Source organism: Panulirus ornatus, chromosome 10 (assembly GCF_036320965.1).
Source record: "Panulirus ornatus isolate Po-2019 chromosome 10, ASM3632096v1, whole genome shotgun sequence".
In the NCBI taxonomy this organism is placed as follows: Eukaryota; Metazoa; Arthropoda; class Malacostraca; order Decapoda; family Palinuridae; genus Panulirus; species Panulirus ornatus.
In genome coordinates, this window is record NC_092233.1 from 56621838 (window position 1) to 56646859 (window position 25022).

The window sequence follows — 25022 nt, forward strand, 5'->3', positions numbered from 1 at the left end:
TTAGTGAAAGATTTGTAATACCAATTCTTTTTTTTTTATCTAGTGACAGAGTATCGTGCATTTTCTGAAACTAACGGACGCAGAGCATGCAAAGGCACGATTTTTGTGATACCTGAAATGCTATTTGTGCTTTGAAAATTGACAGAATTTAGGTATTTCTAATCTGCATTCTATAATCGTATGGTAGACTTGGGCATTATATATATATATATATATATATATATATATATATATATATATATATATATATATATATATATATATATATATTTTTTTTTTTTTTTTCATACTATTCGCCGTTTCCCGCGATAGCGAGGTAGCGTTAAGAACAGAGGATTGGGCCTTTTTTTGGAATATCCTCACCTGGCCCCCTCTGTTCCTTCTTTTGGAAAATTAAAAAAAAAAAAAAAAAAAAAAAAAAAAAAAGAGAGAGGGGAGGATTTCCAGCCCCCCGCTCCCTCCCCTTTTAGTCGCCTTCTACGACACGCAGGGAATACGTGGGAAGTATTCTTAATCCCCTATCCCCAGGGATATATATATATATATATATATATATATATATATATATATATATATATATATATATATATATATATATCAACCTGAGATGTGGCATGATGATGAATAAAGCAGCAGTTGACCTGACCTTCTTAGCAGGTAGAGAGGGATGGGTCACTCCCCCATTCTGCTCCACCTTTTCCATGTTTCTCAGACCAACTGTTGTTCCTGGTTTCCTCAGCTGTGGTGGTCAACCTTTCCATGTATCCTCAGCTGTGGTGTCGAGTGGTCTTGTATATATAGATATATATAATATATTTTCTCCTTCATATCGACTCTGTCTCCCTGATAATGGCTTGAAACGCAGTCGAAAGCTTGGTAACTTCTGTTTTGATTCTTCTAACGAGTTTACTTCCGTGGTGTAGCGGTTAGCGTTTCTGTGACGTATTCACGGGCCGCCCAAGATCGAGCGTATAGGTTCGAATCCTGGTCGGAGCAGTTGGTCCACAGTCAACCCAGCTGTTCATCTACCCCTAGGCGTTGGTCGATGAGATGAGTATCTGGCTCAGGCCAGGGTATATATGTAGATAGATAGATAGATAGATAGATAGACACATAGGTAAATACATAGATACACAGGTAGATAGATACATACATACATACATAATTCAAGAACGTGAGACACACACAAGTTCCGTCTATTGTGTCGCCGTGGTATGGGAGAAGGCCCACCAATTTGCGACCCTGGGTTCGATTACACGACCGGCCGCCTCTTGTGGCCCAGGTCCAGTCGAGTCTGTGAGCCACGGACTGGTGACTCAATGACAGTGTGGACTGGGTTATGGAGGTACTGGTGACTTGCCATCCACAGGGAGGTTAGCTATACACTGTTGTCTGGTGAGGATAAACATCTTTCATTTACTAATTTTACACAATTTCCCTTTTTGGTCACAATTACATATTTTACTGTGATGACTTTTTTTTACACTTTTTTTTTCCTTATATTTACATATTTTACTGTGATGACTAACGGGATCATTGAACAATAGTCAATAAAGACGATCCCAGCTACCTACAGCCAACGCAGACGACCCTAGCTACCAGCAACGACTGACAGAGACGACCTCAGCTAACGCACAGCCACAAAGCAGACGACCCAACAAGCAACACAGACGACCTCGACCACCGAACAACCAACACGGACGACCCTAACCACCAAACAACCAACACAGACGACCCCTAACCACCAAACAACCAACACAGACGACCCCCAACCACCAAACAACCAATACAGGCGACCCCAACCACCATCAACAACACAGACGACCCTAACTCGCCAGTAACACACACACAGTCACCTCCACCATGACACACACACGACCCCCCATCCAGTACACACAAGCCCTTGCCATTTCCTTCAGCCACCCTCACTCTCCCACCCCAACCCCACCTCATCACCCGATCCCCAACACCTATCCTCTCCATCGGCGTCGTCCGGAGCCCACAGGGGGGGCGCGAGAGAGGCAAGGCGTGTGGGAGGGAGGGAGGGAAGGAAGGAAGGAGGTGGTGAGGCGAGGGGCGAGAGATATCCCCCCCTCCCCCATCGCAAGCCTTGTCTCAGCCAATGTGGAGTGGCTTGCCAGCAGTTGACACCACCATTGGCATTCAGGCGTAACGCCCATTTCAAATTTCATTTCGGAAAGAGCCAACGCACGTAAAATAGAGACTCGGGGTTTCCCAAATTGAATAAGCTGTAAGCCCCAAGATTGGGGCTGGCCTAGCGTCGTGGCATACTAAAGTGGCAGGCCAACGTATCTGACAGCTCTTTTTGGAGAAGGCTTCTCAGTCACGACACACACACACACACACACGCACACACACACACACACACACACACACACACACACACACACACACAGGGGAGACTCCTTGGTGGTGTGTGCTGGTTGGCGTTACTGACCATTGGGTCAGCACGGGCCAGCGCCGGGTCGGACCGGCCATTTGTTCGAATTCTGGGGGCGCCAGTGGGTCGACTACAGCCAGCCCAGGTGTTCGTCATTCCCTCGGGGCTGGTCGGTCAATGGGTAACCCTTGCTAAGGTTGGTGTGTGTGTGTGTGTGTGTGTGTGTGTGTGTGTGTGTGTGTGTGTGTGTGTGAGTAAAGGCATCTTGGTTACATTCGCACACACTTAGACACCCCAGTCTAAGCCTTCGAGGAGGATGAGCAGTCCCCGCTTCGCTCCTTCTTCTGTTCTGTGTTTTGAAAATTGAAATAGAAGAATGGGAGGGTTTCTATCCCCCATTCCCCTATTCCGCCGCCGCTCTTAGTCGCCTTCTACAACACGCAGGGAATAAGCTGAGATATATACGTGTATGTATCTTATCTATACGTGTGTACATCTCCTTATCTTTAGGTGTATATATTTCCTTATCTTTGTGTGTATATATCTCCTTATCTTTAACGTGTATATATAGTCTACGTTCTCATCTTCTCCACACTCTTATCTCTAATAAACCCTTGTTACCGCTGACCCTTGACCTAACCAGTACAGGTTAAGGTCAAAGATTAACCTTTAGCACAGACACAGATGCATATCATATACACGGATACATAGATTAAGAAATGAAATGGCTATGTACCCCTTTGGAAACATCATTGGATCAATGACAGTACCTCCGTACCAGCCGTGGTACTCCGTTGTAGTGCCCGACCAGAGGTGGTAGTGCCCGACCAGAGGTGGTAGTGCCCCACCAGCGGTGGTAGTGCCCGACCAGAGGTGGTAGTGCCCGACCAGAGGTGGTAGTGCCCGACCAGAGGTGGTAGTGCCCGACCAGAGGTGGTAGTTGCCTCACCAGAGGTGGTAGTGCCCGACCAGAGGTGGTAGTGCCCGACCAGAGGTGGTAGTGCCCCACCAGAGGTGGTAGTTGCCCCACCAGAGGTGGTAGTGCCCGACCAGAGGTGGTAGTGCCCTATACACCAGCTGTGTCGGGCAGCCCTGCATAAAGACCCTATAATGAGGCCTCTACTGACGATGGTGATAATGGCACAGTGCTGGGAGACGTTCATCACCCACACACCACCACACCTCACCTCACCACAACCCAACTCACCTCACCTCACCTCACCTCACCTCACCTCACTCACCTCACCTCACCTCAGCTCACCTCACCTCACCTCACCACTGCTCACCTCACCACTGCTCACCTCACCACAGCTCACCTCACCACAGCTCACCTCACCTCACCACAGCTCACCTCACCTCACCTCACCTCACCACAGCTCACCTCACCACAGCTCACCTCACCACAGCTCACCTCACCACAGCTCACCTCACCACAGCTCACCTCACCACAGCTCACCTCACCACAGCTCACCTCACCTCACCACAGCTCACCTCACCACAGCTCACCTCACCACAGCTCACCTCACCACAGCTCACCTCACCACAGCTCACCTCACCACAGCTCACCTCACCTCACCACAGCTCACCTCACCTCAGCTCACCTCACCTCACCACAGCTCACCTCACCACAGCTCACCTCACCTCACCACAGCTCACCTCACCACAGCTCACCTCACCTCACCACAGCTCACCTCACCTCAGCTCACCTCACCTCACCACAGCTCACCTCACCTCACCACAGCTCACCTCACCACAGCTCACCTCACCACAGCTCACCTCACCACAGCTCACCTCACCACAGCTCACCTCACCACAGCTCACCTCACCACAGCTCACCTCACCACAGCTCACCTCACCTCACCACAGCTCACCTCACCACAGCTCACCTCACCACAGCTCACCTCACCTCACCTCACCACAGCTCACCTCACCACAGCTCACCTCACCTCACCACAGCTCACCTCACCACAGCTCACCTCACCACAGCTCACCTCACCTCACCACAGCTCACCTCACCTCACCTCACCACAGCTCACCTCACCACAGCTCACCTCACCACAGCTCACCTCACCTCACCTCACCTCACCACAGCTCACCTCACCACAGCTCACCTCACCTCACCTCACCACAGCTCACCTCACCTCACCACAGCTCACCTCACCTCACCACAGCTCACCTCACCACAGCTCACCTCACCTCACCACAGCTCACCTCACCACAGCTCACCTCACCTCACCTCACCACAGCTCACCTCACCACAGCTCACCTCACCACAGCTCACCTCACCACAGCTCACCTCACCTCACCACAGCTCACCTCACCACAGCTCACCTCACCTCACCTCACCTCACCTCACCTCACCTCACCACAGCTCACCTCACCACAGCTCACCTCACCTCACCTCACCACAGCTCACCTCACCTCAGCTCACCTCACCTCACCACAGCTCACCTCACCACAGCTCACCTCACCTCACCTCACCTCACCTCACCTCACCTCACCTCAGCTCACCTCACCTCAGCTCACCTCACCTCACCTCACCTCACCTCACCTCAGCTCACCTCACCACACCTCACCACACCTCACCTCACCTCACCTCACCTCACCTCACCTCACCTCAGCTCACCTCACCTCACCACAGCTCACCTCACCACAGCTCACCTCACCACAGCTCACCTCACCTCACCTCACCTCACCACAGCTCACCTCACCACAGCTCACCTCACCTCACCACAGCTCACCTCACCTCACCTCAGCTCACCTCACCTCACCACAGCTCACCTCACCTCAGCTCACCTCACCTCAGCTCACCTCACCTCACCACAGCTCACCTCACCTCACCTCACCTCACCACAGCTCACCTCACCACAGCTCACCTCACCACAGCTCACCTCACCACAGCTCACCTCACCTCACCTCACCTCACCACAGCTCACCTCACCTCACCACAGCTCACCTCACCTCACCACAGCTCACCTCACCTCACCTCACCACAGCTCACCTCACCTCACCACAGCTCACCTCACCACAGCTCACCTCACCACAGCTCACCTCACCTCACCTCACCTCACCTCAGCTCACCTCACCTCACCTCACCTCACCACAGCTCACCTCACCTCACCACAGCTCACCTCACCACAGCTCACCTCACCACAGCTCACCTCACCACAGCTCACCTCACCACAGCTCACCTCACCACAGCTCACCTCACCTCACCACAGCTCACCTCACCACAGCTCACCTCACCACAGCTCACCTCACCACAGCTCACCTCACCTCACCTCACCACAGCTCACCTCACCACAGCTCACCTCACCACAGCTCACCTCACCTCACCACAGCTCACCTCACCACAGCTCACCTCACCACAGCTCACCTCACCACAGCTCACCTCACCTCACCACAGCTCACCTCACCACAGCTCACCTCACCTCACCACAGCTCACCTCACCACAGCTCACCTCACCTCACCACAGCTCACCTCACCTCACCACAGCTCACCTCACCACAGCTCACCTCACCACAGCTCACCTCACCACAGCTCACCTCACCACAGCTCACCTCACCTCACCTCACCACAGCTCACCTCACCTCACCACAGCTCACCTCACCACAGCTCACCTCACCTCACCACAGCTCACCTCACCACAGCTCACCTCACCACAGCTCACCTCACCACAGCTCACCTCACCTCACCACAGCTCACCTCACCACAGCTCACCTCACCTCACCACAGCTCACCTCACCACAGCTCACCTCACCACAGCTCACCTCACCACAGCTCACCTCACCACAGCTCACCTCACCACAGCTCACCTCACCACAGCTCACCTCACCACAGCTCACCTCACCACAGCTCACCTCACCTCACCACAGCTCACCTCACCACAGCTCACCTCACCTCACCACAGCTCACCTCACCACAGCTCACCTCACCTCACCACAGCTCACCTCACCACAGCTCACCTCACCACAGCTCACCTCACCACAGCTCACCTCACCACAGCTCACCTCACCACAGCTCACCTCACCACAGCTCACCTCACCTCACCTCACCACAGCTCACCTCACCTCACCTCACCTCACCTCACCTCACCTCACCTCACCTCACCACAGCTCACCTCACCACAGCTCACCTCACCTCACCTCACCTCACCTCACCACAGCTCACCTCACCTCACCACTGCTCACCTCACCTCACCACAGCTCACCTCACCACAGCTCACCTCACCTCACCTCACCTCACCTCACCACAGCTCACCTCACCTCACCTCACCTCACCACAGCTCACCTCACCACAGCTCACCTCACCACAGCTCACCTCACCTCACCTCACCTCACCACAGCTCACCTCACCTCACCACAGCTCACCTCACCTCACCTCACCACAGCTCACCTCACCACAGCTCACCTCACCACAGCTCACCTCACCTCACCTCACCTCACCTCACCTCACCACTGCTCACCTCACCTCACCACAGCTCACCTCACCTCACCTCACCACTGCTCACCTCACCTCACCTCACCACAGCTCACCTCACCTCACCTCACCTCACCTCACCACAGCTCACCTCACCTCACCTCACCACAGCTCACCTCACCTCACCTCACCACAGCTCACCTCACCTCACCTCACCACAGCTCACCTCACCACAGCTCACCTCACCACAGCTCACCTCACCACAGCTCACCTCACCACAGCTCACCTCACCACAGCTCACCTCACCACAGCTCACCTCACCACAGCTCACCTCACCACAGCTCACCTCACCACAGCTCACCTCACCACAGCTCACCTCACCACAGCTCACCTCACCACAGCTCACCTCACCACAGCTCACCTCACCACAGCTCACCTCACCACAGCTCACCTCACCAGGGCAGGCTGAGGACATGTAGTCTCCTAGGTGCAGCTGAGGACATGGTAGTCTCCTAGGTGCAGGCTGAGGACATGGTAGTCTCCTAGGAGCAGGCTGAGGACATGGTAGTCTCCTAGGTGCAGGCTGAGGACATGGTAGTCTCCTAGGAGCAGGCTGAGGACATGGTAGTCTCCTAGGGGCAGGTTGAGGACATGGTAGTCTCCTAGGGGCAGGTTGAGGACATGGTAGTCTCCTAGGGGCAGGTTGAGGACATGGTAGTCTTGTAGGGGCAGGCTGAAGACATGGTAGTCTCCTAGGGGCAGGCTGAGGACATGGTAGTCTCCTAGGGGCAGGTTGAGGACATGGTAGTCTCCTAGGTGCAGGCTGAGGACATGGTAGTCTCCTAGGTGCAGGCTGAGGACATGGTAGTCTCCTAGGTGCAGGTTGAGGACATGGTAGTCTCCTAGGGGCAGGCTGAGGACATGGTAGTCTCCTAGGTGCAGGCTGAGGACATGGTAGTCTCCTAGGGGCAGGCTGAGGACATGGTAGTCTCCTAGGTGCAGGCTGAGGACATGGTAGTCTCCTAGGTGCAGGTTGAGGACATGGTAGTCTCCTAGGGGCAGGCTGAGGACATGGTAGTCTCCTAGGGGCAGGTTGAGGACATGGTAGTCTCCTAGGGGCAGGTTGAGGACATGGTAGTCTCCTAGGTGCAGGCTGAGGACATGGTAGTCTCCTAGGGGCGAGGACATGGTAGTCTCCTAGGGGCAGGCTGAGGTGAGAGTGGTCACCCAAGACCGTTCATACCCACGATGCAACACCAAATAGTTACTAGTCAGTTGCCCTGCAATCTATCTATCTTTCTATCTATCATTTATCTATCTATATCTATCTACTTATCTATCTATCTATCTATCTATCTATCTATGTTTTGGACAATCACATGTTTACCAAATGGCGTCCTACTTTCGTCTCTTCGATGTATATCAACTGACTGTTATATTTCTCTCTTGCGTCTCCCCTGATGATGTGATTATTACACGAAAGAGCACTTGGGACCTTATCGTGTTTCATTTTCCCCCGTGGACTCAAAGGAATATCTTGATCACGCGCAAAATTGTGATCCTTTCCAATATATATATATATATATATATATATATATATATATATATATATATATATATATATATATATATATATATATGAATTCTATTGTAGTATTGTTTGTAAAGAGCGATGCGTTTCGTTTTCTGTCCGGTTTCATCAAATCTCCATCTGTTTTCAATCACGCCCGACGCGCGACCTGTCGATCTCCCGTCACAACTCTGACCTCTGTTAATGTTCCCACCGAGCTGACCAACCCCCTCCTCCCCTTCCCCTGTACATGGCTGACCCTAGTAAATACGCCATGTTCGATACCTGTTCTGGTTGGAGGGGGTTAAGGGGGGTTAGGGTTTGTTTTTTTTTTTTTCAAAGTTTGATAAATCGTTGTATGAATAGCCAACTAGACGAGAGAGAGAGAGAGAGAGAGAGAGAGAGAGAGAGAGAGAGAGAGAGAGAGAGAGAGAGAGAGAGAGAGAGAAAAGAGTAGGAATTCAGGACGAAAGAAAAATAAGTGAAAAATTGATGTTTTGATATTGGTTGTCGAGAGAGAGAGAGAGAGAGAGAGAGAGAGGAGATATGCTTGAACGCTCGTGGGGTATTGCTTGCTGAGGCTGCACGCGCGTGTGTTACTCTTCACTAGGACTAGCTGCACGCGCGTGTGTTACTCTTCACTAGGACTAGCTGCACGCACGAGTGGTTCTGATGTTCTCCGACGCTGAATATTCGTAGTTCCTGCATACTGATGCTGCACGCGCGTGTGATACTGCTCACAGATGCTGCACGCGCGTGTGATACTGCTCACAGATTCTGCACGCGCGTGTGATACTGCTCACATGCTGTACGCGCGTGTGATACTGCTCACAGATGCTGCACGCGCGTGTGATACTGTTCACAGATGCTGCACGCGCGTGTGATACTGCTCACATGCTGTACGCGCGTGTGATACTGCTCACAGATGCTGCACGCGCGTGTGATACTGCTCACAGATGCTGTACGCGCGTGTGATGCTGCTCACAGATGCTGCACGCGCGTGTGATACTGCTCACAGATTCTGTACGCGCGTGTGATGCTGCTCACAGTTGCTGCACGTGCGTGTGATACTGCTTACAGATGCTGCACGCGCGTGTGATGCTGCTCACAGATGCTGCACGCGCGTGTGATGCTGCTCATAGATCCTCTCCATGAAACATGTAGTGTAACATGTATTGAAAAATACATGTTAAGTGAAATTATCTAAACTACCGAATTACGATTTCACCTTCATAACAATCATCACTGCCTAGGATAATCATCATATCAATATATATATATATATATATATATATATATATATATATATATATATATATATATATATATATATATATATGTATCCCTGGGGATAGGGGATTAAGAATACTTCCCACGTATTCCCTGCGTGTCGTAGAAGGCGACTAAAAGGGGAGGGAGCGGGGGGCTGGAAATCCTCCCCTCTCATTTTTTTTTTTTTTTTTAATTTTCCAAAAGAAGGAACAGAGAATTGGGGCCAGGTGAGGGTATTCCCTCAAAGGCCCAGTCCTCTGTTCTTAATGCTACCTCGCTAACGCGGGAAATGGCGAATAGTTTAAAAGAAATATATATATATGTATGTATATTTATATGCATACATCTCTCTCTCTCTCTCTCTCTCTCTCTCTCTCTCTCTCTCTCTCTCTCTCTCTCTCTCCCTCCTCATGTTGGTGGCTGAGTGAGTGTGAGTGAGTGTGCCAGGCAGTCGTGAACCCTCATGCATCTCATTTTCCTCACACGTGCCTCAGTCAATCACATTTTCTTTTCTTTTCTTCAAAGAATGGCGAAGGAATGAAATGATAAAGAAAGTCTAACCATAGACAATAGATCATAGATAGTGTATTTTCTTCCTTTTTTCATGTATTGAAGTCTATTACAATTAGCAGCCTTTAGCTAACTGAAGTTCAAACACTTCAATTTGTAAGGGACAAGTGTGTATGTGTGTGTGTGTGTGTATGTGTATATGTGTGTGTGTGTGTGTATATGTGTGTGTGGTGTGTGTATGTGTGGTGTGTATGTGTGTGTGTGTGTGTGTGTGTGTATGTGTCTGTGTGTTAACCCATTGTATAATCCCATTTTTCCTCCCTTAATGAGGCTTCATTGGCTACGAAAGACCCATTAAGACTGTTCATGAGTTCGTCATTATCAATATAATTGGATAATTGGTATGATTATTTGTGGATCATATTTTTCTCTGGGTTTTGTTTAAAAGATGATTTCTGACATGAATATCTGCTGCAGTCGAGAGGTTCATACAAAGGAATCTAAAAAGAAAAAAGATTTTCAGTAAATTCAAAATGTTTCGTGCTTGTCAGTGTACGAGTGTGTGTTCCTGTGTTTAAAGGCATGTGTGTGTGTGTGTGTGTGTGTGTGTGTGTGTGTGTGTGTGTGTGTGTGTGTGTTACGGGGAGAAAGTTTTACACTTTTGTTGCCCCGTCTCTTAACCTTGTATATATGTACTATTTCTTTACTCTTATGTATGTTTGCCCATACACATACCTTAGCCTAAGTTCTGTATGTGTGTGTATGTGTGTGCGTGTGTGTGTGTGTGTGTGTGTGTGTGTGTGTGTGTGTTTGTGTGTTTGTGTGTGTGTGTTCATCCTCTTCGAATTACCTATTTGAACGTACAGTCATGGAGTTTTAAACTCCTGTGTCCCTTCATCTCTTGAACATTCTTTCCTATCATGCAACATATTAAACACTTCTCCATGTTCCCAGTATTCACAGTAACGCCACTCGAAGTTCATTCCCATCATTCACCACCCTCATACCTTCAAAGTAATTCTCTATATCCTCTCTAGCAAGTTGCTTGCTTCGTTTCGTGTTATGTCCCACTGGTCCTCTAATTATAACATCTCTCCAAGCACAGTTTGTCATCCATATCATTTGACTATTTTAAAACAGATTGAGGTTGTGATCGAGTTGCCCCCTACTCCTCTCTCCCATACTGGTCAATATGGATGGCCTCTAACCTCACCCTCTAACTCATCGCACTTAATTCTGGTGCCATCTTCGTAACCCTTCCTCTGGACCTTCTCTACTAGATCTTTATTCTTCTTCAAGTACAATGACCTCATTTGAGAAGATGGTAATAGTTTTGACCTAATATACGATGCGAACAGCTTGCTGAATAGGTTTATATCCACCTACATCTGTGTATCCACGTAGATGAATGCGATTCGAAACTATGTCAGCAGAGAGTTTGTCTCCTTTAATATTTTTCCCCTTAAAGTTGTACTAGTGACTGGTTAGGTACAGAGTGAATTTAAAAGTCCCTTGTATATGTACATCGATTCTTGTGGCTCATCTCCTGGTAGATGATATTCACATTTAGGTCTTCCTTCATTATTGGTCATATTCTGAAATTGCAATGTCCGGGGTTGAATTTTATCATCGACCAAGCATCAGACCAACTTTGGAGTTTGTTTAGGTCCCCTTGCAAGTTTATGCAATCCTCCATACTCGTTGCTTACCTTATGAGCTTGGCATTACCCACAAACACATTCAGGTAGGAAGGATTCCAACCCTTCTGGCGATTCATTTACCCAAAATCAAGAAGAGAAATGATCCCAGAGCTCATCCCTACGGCACACAACTATTGACTACAGTTATCTTCACAGTACATCCCTAAGCTCTTTCACTTTTTAATATCTTCTACTGAAGTACATCTCTCTATTGCAACTTTCATTCTGTATTTGAAGCCGAAGATGATCTTTTTCTTTTCAATATCACTTACTGAATTACATCTCTCTCTTTATATTTCAACTGTCATTCTGTATTTGAAGTTGAAGGTGACCATGTTCCTCATCCATTGTAAATTCCCCACATCCTTCCACAATAATTCCCTAGAGCGAGTCTAACTGAACCCATTTCCCCCAATTTATGTTCCCAGAGAAACTGTTTAGTATTGTGTAGTTTTATATATATATATTTTTTTATGGACCCATTTCTGGTCCTTCTAATGTTCTCGTGTACCACAAATTCAAACTCAACCACTACATGGTCATATTTTTTTTCCCCAGCTGGCGTAAGATACATGATATTCACAACCTCCTTGCTATGGTGAGTACATGTGAGATCTTATATCAAAAGAGTATTAGTTCTTTTACTCCTAGTGTACTCAGTGACGTCCTGGTAGAGGATATTGTCCTCTTAACACTTCCTAAGAACTTTTGTCATTATAATGATCCAGAGTCCAACCCATTCTGTCTCATATAATGATCCAATGTCCAACCCAGTCTATCTCATATAATGATCCAATGTCAAACCCAGTCTATCTCATTATAATGGTCCAAAGTCCAACCCATTCTGTCTCATATAATGGTCCAAAGTCCAACCCATTCTGTCTCATATGATGGTCCAAAGTCCAACCCATTCTGTCTCATATAATGATCCAAAGTCCAACCCATTCTGTCTCATATAATGGTCCAAAGTCCAACCCATTCTGTCTCATATAATGATCCAAAGTCCAACCCATTCTGTCTCATATAATGATCCAAAGTCCAACCCAGTCTATCTCATTATAATGATCCAAAGTTCAACCCATTCTGTCTCATATAATGATCCAAAGTCCATCCCCGTCTATCTCATATAATGATCCAATGTCCAACCCAGTCTATCTCATATAATGATCCAATGTCCAACCCAGTCTATCTCATATAATGATCCAATGTCCAACCCAGTCTATCTCATATAATGATCCAAAGTCCATCCCAGTCTATCTCATATAATGATCCAAAGTCCAACCCAGTCTATCTCATTATAATGATTCAAAGTCCATCCCAGTCTATCTCATATAATGATTCAAAGTCCATCCCAGTCTATCTCATATAATGATCCAATGTCCAACCCAGTCTATCTCATTATAATGATTCAAAGTCCATCCCAGTCTATCTCATATAATGATCCAATGTCCAACCCAGTCTATCTCATTATAATGATCATAAGTTCAACCCAGTCTATCTCTCAATACTTAGAATCCTTCGTTATCACAACTTTCTTATCTCTGGGAAGTTTTGTATTTCTAATCTCTGCCTCATGTACGCACACATGGGAAAAGGAAAAAGAAAATATCTCTACGGATGGGCGCGATGAATTTCGAAATGATCAATGCGATTCGTGTTGTCTCGGCAGGGTTGGTACGTGTGAATGCAAAACAAATTTCTAAATGATTATGGCAACCCCCCAATTTATGATTATTTTCATTGATATATGAAGTAATTATAATTCATATTCTGGCAAATGACAGGAAATGTCGTTAGCAATCGATAGATTACAATATCATGAAAGCAGTGCTACCATTGGATATTTTTTTTTCAAAATCCTTCATCCTTAGTGTCATATTGTTTCACACAAAAAGTGGTAGGATATATTTTTTACCATGTGTAACATTGTCATTCTTTTCTTCTTATTTTTTTTTTCCATATTTCTTTTGGTTTATTATAATTCTTTGGAGGATTATAAATCGCCAACGCCCCTTTTGAAGCTCATATAGTTACCCTTCCTATTCATGCACTGGCATTGTCTGTTCGTCTGCGTGTAAATACCTATTTATACGATATAGGGAGGGAGATTGTCACTCACAGAGCCTCAACTCTTGGACATTCTGTACTATTTTCACATACCTTTAAGTTTCCGTACGATGTCTTCGGTTACTATACTCTAATTCAGTTTGTACTATTCCTTCCCAACTCTCACACCAAAATAAAAGCACATTCTGTACTATTTTCACATACTTTTAAGTTTCTGTACGATGTCTTCGACATTCTGTACTATTTCCACATACCTTTAAGTTTCGGAACGATGTCTTCGGTTACTATAATTCAGTTTGTACTATTCCTTCCCAACTCTCACCCCAAAATAAAGCACTTCTCACATTTTGTCTACCAGGTTTCCTCTGTAATTTCGTGTTGTGGCACCATGTTGTCCTGCTCCATCATCCTTCGAAGAAGTGGTCAGTATCCTCATCAAGTTAATTACATATCTTAAAAGATTGTGATCAGGTTAACCCTAGCTTTTCTCTCTTCTACTGTTGGCAAATTTAAGGCCTCCTACCCCTTTCCTTGTGGCATGTTTGTGTGTGTGTGTGTGTGTGTGTGTAGGAGGGGGAATATCCAAGCCCTTTGAGGTTAAAGTGGAGGGAGTACATGGGAGGGGCAGGTAACAGGAGGTCCTGGGTGTCCATAATAAGATTATGTGTAGAAAAAGAAAACCAGATAGATATACGGGGATTGGAGGGAACCTTGTGGTCTTGAAGCAGACAGGGAGGGGAAAGGAGGGAGTCTTTGGAATCCCACAACAGGGAGGGACTGGGAATACGACATAGGGGAGGGAGAGAGAGAGAGAGAGAGAGAGAGAGAGAGAGAGAGAGAGAGAGAGAGAGAGAGAGAGTTTAGCCTGAGGCTCTAAGATTGACCAAGAGGATATATGTGTCGGAGGTGGAGGGAACGAGGAGAAGTGGGAGACCAAATTGGAGGTGGAAAGATGGAATGAAAAAGATTTTGAGTGATCGGGGCCTGAACATGCAGGGGGGTGAAAAGCGGGCAAGGAATAGAGTGAATTGGATCGATGTGGTATACCGGGGTCGACGTGCTGTCAGTGGATTGAATCAGGGCATGTGAAGCGTCTGGGATAAACCATGGAAAGTTCTGTGGGGCCTGGATGTGGAAAGGGAGCTGTGGTTTCGGGCATTATTGCATGACAGCAAGAGACTGAGTGTGAACGAATGGGGCTTTTGTTGTCTTTTTCTAGCGCTACCTCGCACACATGAGGGGGGAGGAGGATGTTATTCCATGTGTGGCAAGGTGGCGATGGGAATGAATAAAAGCAGACAGTGTGAATTGTGTGCATGTGTATATATGTATATGTCTGTGTGTGTATATATATGTGTACATTGAGATGTATGGGTATGTATATTTGCGTGTGGGGACGTGTATGTATATACATGTGTATGGGGGTGGGTTGGGCCATTTCTTTCGTCAGTTTCCTTGCGCTACCTCGCAAACGCGGGATACAGCGACAAAGGAAAACATATATATATATATATATATATACTATCCCTGGGGATAGGGGAGAAAGAATACTTCCCACGTATTCCCTGCGTGTCGTAGAAGGCGACTAAAAGGTAAGGGAGCGGGGGGCTGGAAATCCTCCCTTCTCTTTTTTTTTTTTTTTTAATTTTCCAAAAGAAGGAACAGAGAAGGGGGCTAGGTGAGGATATTCCCTCAAAGGTCCAGTCCTCTGTTCTTAACGCTGCCTCGCTAACGCGGGAAATGGCGAATAGTATGAAAGCAAAGAAAAAAAGATATATATATATATATATATATATATATATATATATATATATATTTTTTTTTTTTTTTTTTTCATACTATTCGCTATTTCCCGCGATAGCGAGGTAGCGTTAAGAACAGAGGACTGGGCCTTTGAGGGAATATCCTCACCCGGACCTCTCCTCTGTTCCTTCTTTTGAAAAAAAAAAAAAACGAGAGGGGAGGATTTCCAGCCCCCCGCTCCCTTCCCTTTTAGTCGCCTTCTACGACACGCAGGGAATACGTGGGAAGTATTCTTTCTCCCCTATCCCCAGGGAATATATACATATATATATATATATATATATATATATATATATATATATATATATATATATATATATATATATATATATATATATAAGATACCTTTGTTCATCTACATATATTTTTCCTCATTTTTCATGAACACTTGGTAAAGAAAAAAAAAAGAATTGTCTACCGTACGAGAAAGAATGACGACACGGCGATAAATTTGGGGATATTGACGTAAAATTAGGAATTTTGGTCATGAATTGGGAAACGAGACCCAGTGATGGGGGAGCAATGACCTTTTATGACCCCAGACTCGAGCTGGAGCACCTGGTTCGAACCCACCACCCTGTCCAGACGACGGGTCTAACCTGACAGTTTACCAGGAAGGACCAGTTACGACTACCAGTTAGAACCACTGCAGACCAGTTGATGCTACCAATTAGGACCAGTTACTCCCAGTTAGAGCCACATACGGATCAGTTACTATCACGAATTAGGACCAGTTAGCACCACAGGTTAAGAGTAGTTAGTAACATTAGTTAGGACCAGTTAGAACCACTGAGGACCAGTTAGCACCACAGGTTAAGAGTAGTTAGTAGCATTAGTTAGGACCAGTTAGGACCACTGAGGACCAGTTAGCACTACCAGTTAGCACTGCTAGTCAGGACTAGCCAATACCACTAGTCAGGACCAGTTAGAACCATTTTTTTAGGCCAGTTAGTACCATCATTTTGTACCAACAGTTAGGAATAGTTAGTACCAATTAGAACCAGTTCATTACAGTCTGCGAAGAATGAAGAAGTACCAAAGACACGAGAAATGAAGATGAAGAATATCTGTGGGGTAAGGTCATATGTGCATTGTTATTCACGTCTTTATTTTCGTATATTTGTTCATAATGAATGGATGAAGACAGCAGAGGAGAGACAGACTTTCGTATGTATGAATGCGTTTGTGTGTGTGTGTGTGTGTGTGTGTGTGTGTGTGTGTGTGAGGGGGGGATATCAAAAAAACCTCATCAAAATTCTAAAAAAAACATTTTGGATGTAAGGAGACTAATGAACCCATTCCTCATCCCACTCTCCCTTGCAACACCAAAGTAACCCATTTCCCACCCACACACTCTCTCCCATCATCATTGGACCCATTTCCCACCCACACACTCTCTCCCATCATCGTTGGACCCATTTTCACCCATACACTCTCTCTTCCAACATCATTAGACCCATTTCCCACCCACACACTCTCTCCCATCATCATTGAACCCATTTCCCACCCACACACACTCTCCCATCATCATTGAACCCATTTCCCACCCACACACTCTCTCTCCCAACATCATTCGACCCATTTCCCACCCACACACACTCTCCCAATATCATTGGACCCATTTCCCACCCACACACTCTCTCCCATCATCATTGAACCCATTTCCCACCCACACACACTCTCCCATCATCATTGGACCCATTTCCCACCCACACACACTCTCTCCCAACATCATTCGACCCATTTCCACCCCTCCCCAATTCTCCCTTCCAACACCTTCGTCTACCCACAGTGTGTGGGTTTTCCACACCATAAACCAGTGGCGTCCATGTGCCCTGTAGATTCCTACACGAGCAAGGCTGTTCTAAATACGCCCAAAAAAAGAGACAGTGACAGACACACAAACGAGTAGATTTACATAAATCTTCGCAGTGTGTATATATACTGCACTCTAAGCCAACCCCCCTCTGCTCGATTATTTCCACAGAATGATTTCCTAATCTCCACTTCCACTGTCATAATTTCTCATCAGTTCCTACTACTCCCAGATTGCGTGCGCGCGCGCGCGCGTGTGTGTGTGTGTGTGTGTGTGTGAGAGAGAGAGAGAGAGAGAGAGAGAGAGAGAGAGAGAGAGAGAGAGAGAGTGTCATGAAGGCATTAGTTTGATACATGAAGGGGTCCCCCTTCCCGGTGAATCTATCCCTGTTGAGGTAAAAAGGGCGTCAGGTCCTACTGAATATGGACGACCCCAATGATTAATCATTAAGATTCTGCTTAACACCATATATATATATATATATATATATATATATATATATTATATATTCCTATGAGTCCACGGGGAAATGAAACACGATAAGTTCCCAAGTGCACTTTCTTGTAATAATCACACCACATACCCCCCCCGCATATATATTTCCTCATAAGATCTACATAACAGACTTCGATCGTAAGACGAAAAGGCCAGCATAGATGTAGAGTTAGAGAGAGAGAGATTTACACGACAAAACAGTATATTCAAATCCCCCCCCCCCCCCCCCCCCTGAAAATTAGGTTTGATATAGGGTTGAAAAAAAAAGGAATGAGGATGGGGTGGGTTAGGTTAGTTAGGCCATAAATTCATCCATAATGGGGTGTGAATGAGTGTCATTACCGCTATGAAAGTGGTATGGATGCGGGTCATTCCGTGAGGGTTAATGGCCATGCCAGTGTGACCTTGATAGACTTAAATGCCATTAGAAGTGGCCTGAGGGGGAGGAGGGAAGGTTCGAAACGTTTCAGTGAACGGGGATGCAAAAAAACGTTATGGATGGAGGAAAACAAGCGAAAAACACACACACACACACACACACACACACACACACACACACACACACACACACACACACACACACACACACACACCACCCTACCATTCACACGCACACACACCACCCTACCATTCACACACACACACACACACACACACACACACACACACACACACACACACACACACACACACACACACACACACACACACACACCACCCTACCATTCACACGCACACACACCACCCTACCATTCACACACACACACACACACACACACACACACACACATACACGAGAAGGTTGAACTCGCAGTTGACTGAGTATACAGTGAGTTGGAGTAATTGGCAAGCGACCAGAAAATTGGAAATGGAGGGAGAGAGAGAGGGAGAGGGAGAGGAGGGAGAAGCGTTGGCTGCTTCAAATTGGACAGAAAGGCGTGAATAGAGGGTGGATGGTAGGGTGGTGTGTGTGTGTGTGTGTGTGTGTGTGTGTGGATGGTAGGGTGGTGAGTGTATGTATGTGGATGGTAGGGTGTGTGTGTGTGTGTGTGTGTGTGTGTGTGTGTGTGTGTGTGTGTGTGTGTGGATGGTAGGGTGGTGAGTGTATGTATGTGGATGGTAGGGTGTGTGTGTGTGTGTGTGTGTGTGTGTGTGTGGATGTTAGGGTAATGGTGTGTGTGTGTGTGTGTGTGTGTGTGTGTGTGTGTGTGTGTGTGTGTGTATGTGTGGATGTTAGGGTAATGGTGTGTGTGTGTGTGTGTGTGTGTGTGTGTGGATGTTAGGGTAATGGTGTGTGTGTGTGTGTGTGTGTGTGTGTGTGTGTGTGTGTGTGTGCGTGTGTGTGTGTATGTGTGGATGTTAGGGTAATGGTGTGTGTGTGTGTGTGTGTGTGTGTCGCAGGAAGACTCTGGGTAGCAGGACTCTGGGTAGCAATGTGTGGTTAGTAGACCACACACTCACTCATACTCACCCACCCAGACACACACAAACACAGACCCGCCCAGACACACACAAACACAGATCCACCCAGAGACAGACCCACCCAGACACACACAAACACAGACCCGCCCAGACACACACAAACACAGATCCACCCAGAGACAGACCCACCCAGGCACACACAAACACAGATCCACCCAGAGACAGACCCACCCAGACACACACAAACACAGACCCGCCCTGACACACACAAACACAGATCCACCCAGAGACAGACCCACCCAGACACACACAAACACAGACCCGCCCTGACACACACAAACACAGATCCACCCAGACACACACAGACCCACCCAGACACACACAGACCCACCCAGACACACACAAACACAGATCCACCCAGACACACACAGACCCACCCAGACACACAGAGAGACACAGACCCACCCAGACACACACACAGACAGACCCGCCCAGACACACACACACAGACCCGCCCAGACACACACAGACCCACCCAGACACACACACACAGACCCGCCCAGACACACTCAAACACAGACCCACCCTGGTGAGCGTCTCTCCCGCCACACGGTGTTGCCCTGGGGGGCTGCTCTTCTACAGGACGTGCATAAGAGTGTGTGTGTGGCGAGGTCTAATGAGCTCTCTGGTCGCCCCGCCCGCAAGTGAAAGTTGTGCTTCCTCAAGTTTAGCCTCAAGTGTTTTGTAATTAGCGTTGTCTCTGAGAGGAGAGGGAGGCGGCACAGAGGAGGGAGAGGCACTGAGGTACAGAGGAGGGAGAGGTACAGAGGAGGGAGGCACAAAGGAGTTAGGCACAGAGGAGGGAGAGGCACAGAGGAGGGAGAGGCACAGAGGAGGGAGGTACAGAGGATGGAGGTACAGAGGATGGAGGTACAGAGGAGGGAGGTGCAGAGGAGAGAGGCACAGAGGAGGGAGGCACAAAGGAGTTAGGCACAGAGGAGGGAGGTACAGAGGAGGGAGGTGCAGAGGAGTGAGGTGCAGAGGAGAGAGGCACAGAGGAGGGAGGCGCAAAGGAGTTAGGCACAGAGGAGGGAGGCGCAAAGGAGGGAGGGAAAGCGGGAGGAGGAGAAGGAGGAAGCGGAGGAAGAAGACGACGAAGGGAAATACATATATGTGCAAAATGAATGTAGAGAACATAAAACATGGACGAGGATGGGGGAGGAATGTAGATAGACAGACAGACAGACAGAGAAAGACAGAAGGGAGAGGTGTAGAGATACGAACAGAGAGAGAGAGAGAGAGAGAGAGAGAGAGAGAGAGAGAGAGAGAGAGAGAGAGAGAGACGGGGGGGCGGGGGAGGGTCATCGTCGCTGCACCACACATCACAGCACCGACCGACCGACCGACTTGCTGCTGAGTCTAGCATTAACCGCTCGGTTCCCTCGAGTTCCTCTAGCCATAACCTGCTAAGGTTTAGAGATGGACGACGGCCATGCAAGCTTTTAAATAGCGACTCCGATGATCATCATCGCCGGCGGCCACCTCGAAGGGCCAACTCAACTGTACAATAACAACAGTCGGCCCAGATTTCATCTCCCTCCTCCACCCCGTTTTCTCTTTTTTTTTTTTTTCTATAGGAAGCTCAAAAAAAAAATAAAAGTCTTGAAACATTGTGATATTTGGCTTGACGTCGGGTCTAGCCTACCCATAAAAAGACATACAAAACAGAAAACGGTTGGAAAGCTCTCTGTATAGACTACGAAGAGTATATATATATATATATATATATATATATATATATATATATATATATATATATATATATATATATATATGGATTTAAAAGTATATAAATCTTTTATTTCTATTTGTGTGTCAGCGATGTTCAAACTCTTGTGATCTATCGATTGGCGATCACAATATATATATATATATATATATATATATATATATATATATATATATATATATATATATATATATATAAGAAAGAAATTCCCCTTTTTTCCCTCTCTCTCTCTCTCTCTCTCTCTCTCTCTCTCTCTCTCTCTCTCTCTCTCTCTCTCTCTCTCGGAAATTCTTGAAAAAAGAGAAAAAAAAAGGTGGAAGTTCAAAGTTCAGTGAAAGAGAAAATGAAAATATCTCTTCTTTTCTTTTTTCTTTTTTTTATTTTTTTTTTTTTTTTGGGTGGGTCTGGCTTGGCTGGACTGGACTGGCGCTTCTTTTTCGGGCGAGCAACGGCGCGCGACATATGTGCTGAGCTGGGCGTTATCCGCCAAGTCAGCCTCTTGCACTGGCGAGATTACTGGCGCGAAAGTGGCTCCGGGTCCCCCTCCAAGTTGGCTATATTTAATTGTTTTGATGACGTCGCTTGGCCCGGCCTGACAGCCCGTGGCCAATTCGATTTCCGACCATCTGGGCCAGGCAGTGGGCAAGTCTTGAACCATGATATGTGCTAGGGTGAAGGACGCACACGACAGAGGTGGTGTGGCGGTGATGTGGAGGAGGAGGAGGGATGAAGGAGGGAGGGAGGGAGGCCAGCGCCCACCCAACGGGCCGCCCCAACATCCCCTCCTCCTCCTCCTCCTCCACCTCAGCACCCCCACCCGAAAAGGATCGGGCCATAAGACCTCTTGCGAACCATTCTCCAGGTCTCTGAGTGGAATGAGAAAGGACTTATCTATTTTCCCTGACTCTCCTCTCTCTCTCTCTCTCTCTCTCTCTCTCTCTCTCTCTCTCTCTCTCTCTCTCTCTCTCTCTCTCTCTCTCTCTCTCTCCTGGCATTTTTCCATCTCATTCTCGCTCATTTATCGTACACTGTGACGAGGTAAGAATCTAGTTTTTCTTTTTCTTCTGTTAATCTCTTTTTTCTTCTTTCTCTTTCTCTCTTTCTTTCTTTCTCTCTTTCTTTCTTTCTTTCTTTCTTTCTTTCTTTTCAACAGTCGCCACTGTGCATTGGGTCTTTATCGTTTTCCTGATTAGCTTTAACCTTGGAGGGAATGTACCTTGACTTGACATGTTGTGGCTGCTTTCTTATATATTTTTTTTTTTTTTTTTTTTTTTTTTTTATACTTTGTCGCTGTCTCCCGCGTTTGCGAGGTAGCGCAAGGAAACAGACGAAAGAAATGGCCCAACCCCCCCCATACACATGTACATACACACGCCCACACACACAAATATACATACCTACACAGCTTTCCATGGTTTACCCCGGACGCTTCACATGCCCTGATTCAATCCACTGACAGCACGTCAACCCCTGTATACCACATCGCTCCAATTCACTCTATTCCTTGCCCTCCTTTCACCCTCCTGCATGTTCAGGCCCCGATCACACAAAATCTTTTTCACTCCATCTTTCCACCTCCAATTTGGTCTCCCTCTTCTCCTCGTTCCCTCCACCTCCGACACATATATCCTCTTGGTCAATCTTTCCTCACTCATTCTCTCCATGTGCCCAAACCATTTTAAAACACCCTCTTCTGCTCTCTCAACCACGCTCTTTTTATTTCCACACATCTCTCTTACCCTTACGTTACTTACTCGATCAAACCACCTCACACCACACATTATCCTCAAACATCTCATTTCCAGCACATCCATCCTCCTGCGCACAACTCTATCCATAGCCCACGCCTCGCAACCATACAACATTGTTGGAACTACTATTCCTTCAAACATACCCATTTTTGCTTTCCGGGATAATGTTCTCGACTTCCACACATTTTTCAAGGCTCCCAAAATTTTCGCCCCCTCCCCCACCCTATGATCCACTTCCGCTTCCATGGTTCCATCCGCTGACAGATCCACTCCCAGATATCTAAAACACTTCACTTCCTCCAGTTTTTCACCATACAAACTCACCTCCCAATTGACTTGACCCTCAACCCTACTGTACCTAATAACCTTGCTCTTATTCACATTTACTCTTAACTTTCTTCTTCCACACACTTTACCAAACTCAGTCACCAGCTTCTGCAGTTTCTCACATGAATCCGCCACCAGCGCTGTATCATCAGCGAACAACAACTGACTCACTTCCCAAGCTCTCTCATCCCCAACAGACTTCATACTTGCCCCTCTTTCCAAGACTCTTGCATTTACCTCCCTAACAACCCCATCCATAAACAAATTAAACAACCATGGAGACATCACACACCCCTGCCGCAAACCTACATTCACTGAGAACCAATCACTTTCCTCTCTTCCTACACGTACACATGCCTTACATCCTCGATAAAAACTTTTCACTGCTTCTAACAACTTGCCTCCCACACCATATATTCTTAATACCTTCCACAGAGCATCTCTATCAACTCTATCATATGCCTTCTCCAGATCCATAAATGCTACATACAAATCCATTTGCTTTTCTAAGTATTTCTCACATACATTATTCAAAGCAAACACCTGATCCACACATCCTCTACCACTTCTGAAACCACACTGCTCTTCCCCAATCTGATGCTCTGTACATGCCTTCACCCTCTCAATCAATACCCTCCCATATAATTTACCAGGAATACTCAACAAACTTATACCTCTGTAATTTGAGCACTCACTCTTATCCCCTTTGCCTTTGTACAATGGCACTATGCACGCATTCCGCCAATCCTCAGGCACCTCACCATGAGTCATACATACATTAAATAACCTTACCAACCAGTCAACAATACAGTCACCCCCTTTTTTAATAAATTCCACAGCAATACCATCCAAACCTGCTGCCTTGCCGGCTTTCATCTTCCGCAAAGCTTTCACTACCTCTTCTCTGTTTACCAAATCATTTTCCCTAACCCTCTCACTTTGCACACCACCTCGACCCAAACACCCTATATCTGCCACTCTGTCATCAGACACATTCAACAAACCTTCAAAATACTCATTCCATCTCCTTCTCACATCACCACTACTTGTTATCACCTCCCCATTTACGCCCTTCACTGAAGTTCCCATTTGCTCCCTTGTCTTACGCACCCTATTTACCTCCTTCCAGAACATCTTTTTATTCTCCCTAAAATTTAATGATAGTCTCTCACCCCAACTCTCATTTGCCCTTTTTTTCACCTCTTGCACCTTTCTCTTGACCTCCTGTCTCTTTCTTTTATACTTCTCCCACTCAATTGCATTTTTTCCCTGCAAAAATCGTCCAAATGCCTCTCTCTTCTCTTTCACTAATACTCTTACTTCTTCATCCCACCACTCACTACCCTTTCTAAACAGCCCACCTCCCACTCTTCTCATGCCACAAGCATCTTTTGCGCAATCCATCACTGATTCCCTAAATACATCCCATTCCTCCCCCACTCCCCTTACTTCCATTGTTCTCACCTTTTTCCATTCTGTACACAGTCTCTCCTGATACTTCTTCACACAGGTCTCCTTCCCAAGCTCACTTACTCTCACCACCTTCTTCACCCCAACATTCACTCTTCTTTTCTGAAAACCCATACTAATCTTCACCTTAGCCTCCACAAGATAATGATCAGACATCCCTCCAGTTGCACCTCTCAGCACATTGACATCCAAAAGTCTCTCTTTCGCAC

At 46.9% G+C, this 25022-nt stretch overlaps 1 long non-coding RNA gene across 1 annotated transcript in view; it reads left to right on the forward strand.

Annotated features, from left to right (window-relative positions):
• Positions 1-25022, forward strand: part of LOC139750695 (uncharacterized) — a 236073-nt gene that overhangs the window by 188050 nt on the left and 23001 nt on the right. The window contains exon 4 of the long non-coding RNA XR_011713199.1: positions 12432-12471. This is a non-coding gene — a long non-coding RNA (uncharacterized lncRNA). The remainder of the gene's footprint in view (positions 1-12431; positions 12472-25022) is intronic.